The sequence below is a fragment of the Rhinopithecus bieti genome, unplaced genomic scaffold (assembly GCF_001698545.2).
Source record: "Rhinopithecus bieti isolate Rb0 unplaced genomic scaffold, ASM169854v2 scaffold_11919, whole genome shotgun sequence".
In the NCBI taxonomy this organism is placed as follows: Eukaryota; Metazoa; Chordata; class Mammalia; order Primates; family Cercopithecidae; genus Rhinopithecus; species Rhinopithecus bieti.
The window spans coordinates 291,149-295,514 of NW_016807055.1; positions in this window are offsets into that span (position 1 = coordinate 291,149).

Below are 4,366 nucleotides of genomic sequence, written 5' to 3' on the forward strand. Positions count from 1 at the left end.
TTTATGTATATGTGTGTGTATATATATATATATATATATATATATATATATATATATAACAGAACAGCCTTCTCCTTCTAGCCAGCTTATCCTACATCTCTTGTGTTGACCTCATAGGACTTCCACTCAACTCCTTCTCTATTGCCCACTTGAATCCCCTCCTCAAGTCCTGCTAAAACGGTGATTTCTGAGTAGCCTTATTTGTAAGCCAAATGCTGTTACTGAAACATCAAAGTTGTCAGATGATCAAAAACTTTGTTGGTCCCTTTAAAGTAACCATATGCTTCTCTTCTAATAACTATCAATTGGCCACGTTTCACAAAGGAAGCTAACAGCAATCAGGAGTAACTCCAAAATACACTCTTCAGGGAGAGACTACGTAAGCCTGCACTGACTTTTCAAACAGGCACATGAGCATTATTTAAAAAAGGAGAAGCGGCTGGGCACAGTGGTTCATGCCTGTAATCCCACCACTTTAGGAGGCCGAGGTGGTTGGATGAGGAGGTCAGGAGATTGAGACCATCCTGGCCAACGTGGTGAAACCTTGCCTCTACTAAAAATACAAAAATTAGCTGGGCTAAAAAATACAAAAAGTAGTGTGGTGGCATGCACCTGAGTCCCAGCCACTCAGAAGTCTGAGGCAGGAGAATCACTTGAACCCAGGAGGTGGAGGTTGCAGTGAGCCAAGATTGTACCACTGCACTCCAGCCTGGTCAACAGAGCGAGACTCCGTTTAAAAAAAAAAAAAGAAAGAAAAGAAAAGAAAGAAAGACAAGCAAACCAAATTATGTACGTTTTGACCCTAGCCCTGATACTTATTGTCCAAGCTGTAAAGGAGGCCCCACATAGCCGGTACTGAGACAGTTGACCATCACCCAAGCCCTGTCCCTATGGTCTAACAAACCTCTCCTTGGTAAAGCGATGGCCCAAAGTTATCTATCCCATTCAGGAGATTGGATGGCAAGAGCTTCATTAAGCAGTCAATGAGGGAATACTTTTTCAAAGAGCATTTTCTATAGCTTTCTATCTGGTTTCTCACACATCTTCAATGACATCTGAAAAGCTTTGTTGAACTGAAATGTATTTGTCTGTGGCCAGGTTACTCAAATTGCCTCTCTTCCTTGCCAGGGAATTCCAAAATCTGGCAAGAGATGTCTTGTATAAAGTCTCACACAGCAGGAAAGAAAAGCCATGCTGACACAGAGGACTTCCAGAGGATTAAACACAAACCACATTTTTAAACAAAATAGAGTAAGCTAAAAAGTAAGCTAAAATAAAAGCTTACTCTGGTTACCCACTTTCAGAGAAGCCGCTAAGCCATCAGAGGCACTGGTGCTACACATTAACATTTTAGCTTTTTAACTTGGACACACCACCAGCTGAGCAATTGCTGCGTCCAGGTAAATTTAATTGAGTTTAACATCCCTCAGTCCTAGAATCTTTCAACGCCAGTGCCTGTGAACTTAGCTAATGACCGGAGGCAGGTGAATCTCATGGTGCTGATGCTTTTATCTCTCCTAGGCTTGGGCATCATACAAGAGGGGATTCAGGGGTGTATCAAGCACCCTCAGCCTGGGGGCAGCTGTGTGCTTTTGGCCACGGGTGCTCTCCACAGAGAGGCAGCAGGAGCCAGGCATGCTCCTGACCACTCCAGCCTCTACCTGCCCAGCGCTTGCGTGTCTGGTGAATCACAGGGTGATGTGGACAGGTCCAGGAGGTTTGTTGTGTGCTTGCTTCTTATCATAGGGCACTTCCTGTCCTGAACTGGAAGGATAAAGGAAGGGCTTTCTTAAGAGATGCATATTTTTTAAAAAATTCATTTTCTATATGTTTTCAAGAAGGTACATGGCAGCATTATCTCTAAGAGGAAATCACTGGAAAAAAAAGTGCCTGCATTCAGGGACCAATTTGAAATAAATATGATTTTCCACATAATGGAATAAAACAGAGGAGGATGTGTATTTGCTGCTATGAAAATGTCTCTAAGATATATTGCTGGGTGGAAAAAAGTAAAGTTGCAAACATACTTAGGCTTACAGTAAGGTCCAAATCATGCTTATTTTGTATATGCTTAGAAAATGCCTGGAGCAATTCACAAGAAACTTGAAACAGTGAAGACTCTAGGAAATAGAACCAGGGAGGAGTGATCTTAATTTTCTGCACTTTCTGAATTTTCTTTTGACTCTGTATGTACATAGGACTTTTATAATAAAAGCAGTTTTGAAAATTCTTTTCTTGCCTAATGAAAATATTCTTGTCAGCTAGCCAGGAGCTTCCAACAAACAAAAGGTCTCCATCCGCAATCAAGCTGCAGTGAATAAGCTTGAAAAGAGAAACTCAATTTCCTAGGAAAGTATCTAGAACAAAAGATCTCAGTGAGGCTGAGGGAGGGAGGTATCTTCAGCAGCATCAGGCAGGTTCTGATACTTCCCAAGCTGAGAAGCATTAACTAAACATACTGCATGTTAACTCTTTTTAATTTTATAGGCTAGAAAATGTCTGCATATGAAGCAGAGAAAATAATATAATGAACCCCCATGTCCCCACTACCAATGTCATTAATTAACTTGGCTAACCTTGTTTCATACCCAACCCACCCCTACTGTCTTCCCACCCCCAAACATGCCATTTTATCTGAGGAAATGTATTACTGTAAGTTAAAGATCCTTCCCTTTTTAAACATTACCACAATATAATTGTTTTTTAAATTGTCAATAAGCCATTATTTTATTAAATATCTAGTAAGCAAATTTTCAAACAAAATCTATATATTGTATTTGGTTGTTATTATGTCCATTTTATTATAATTTACAGAGCTCTCTCTTGGAATTTCCTTGCAATTTATTTCTTGAAGAAATCAGGTCATTAGTTCTGTAGAGTTTCCCACATTCTGGATCTTGCTGATTCTACTGCCTGTGGTATTTTTTAACATGCCTTTCTGTACTCTCTACTTCCTGCAAATTGGTAGGTAGATCTAGACTTACTCTGATTTATGTCCAATTCTTTGCCAATGGGTGGTATACTCTGTCAGAAAATATATAAAGTCTTATGTCTTCCTATTTATGATCTAGGCTGCCCGTGATGATTATTATGGGTTGAACTGTGTTCCCGAAAAAGATATGTTGAACTTTTAACTACCCACCAACACTGTGCCTGTGATCGTGACCTCATTTGGAAATAGGGTTCTTACAGATGGAATCAGGTTAAAATGAGGTCATACTGGATTAGGGTGGGCCTTGATTCAGTCCTTATAAGAGGACAATTTGAACACAGACAGACACAGGGAGAAGACAGCCATGTGACCACAGAGGCAGAGAAGGGAGTGATGCTTCTACAGGCAGAGGAATGCTGAGGATTGCTTGCTGGCAAACAAAAGGAAGAATTCTTTCCTAGAGGCTTCAGAGGAGCACAGCCCTGTCAGTATTTTGATTTCTGATTTCAGTCTCCAGAGCTGCGAGACAATAAATTTCTGTTGTTTTAAGCCACCCAGTTTGTGGTACATTGTTACGGCAGCCATAGGAAACTAATACAATTATTTTTACCTAGAATAATTATTTCTTTAAGAGCTTGCAAATATTTCTTCTTCCTCCTCTTCTTCTTCCTCCTCCTCGTCCTCCACCTCCTCCTCCACCTCCTCCTCCTCCTCCACCTCCTCCTTCTCCTCCACCTCTTCCTCTTCTTCTTTCCCTCTTCTTTCCTTCTCCTCTTCCTCCTCCTCCTCCACAGGCATGCACCACTGTGCCTGGCTAATTTAATTTTTTTTTGTAGAGATGGGGGTCTCGCTATATTGCCCAGACTGGTGGCAAACTCCTGGGCTCAAACAATCCTCCTGCCTTGGCCTCTCAGAGTGCTAGGATTACAGGCATGAGCTACCACACCGGGCCCAATACTTCTAAATTTTTGGCTGGAATACTCCTATAGAAAGAAACATTCCCTCCTCTACCATTTGGTTACCCTGAGGTTCAATTTATATGGCAAATGTAGATTCCTTTTCTTTACTTTCCTGTTTTCAGAATAATGAGTTGGTTACCCTGTATCATACAAAGGTGAACAATGGTGTTTATTTATCTTTTTTGAACATCATTATAAACTTGTGAATTTCCAACAGAATTCACGTGGATTTCCATCCTTTTTAGTTATTCTTATTCATATTCACATTGTCCCATTTGTGGCCAGTGAGAACCTTGACAAGTTGACTTCTGAGTCCTGTTGACATGACCCCAGGGATCTTTGACACTTCCCTCACTATCTGGTATATCATGTTTCAGTCTCATCATGTGCAATTCCTCCTCTGGACCATCCATTTCTGAAAGAAACCCTGGTTCCATTTGGTGGGAAACATAATTTAGAGACTACAAACTGGTAC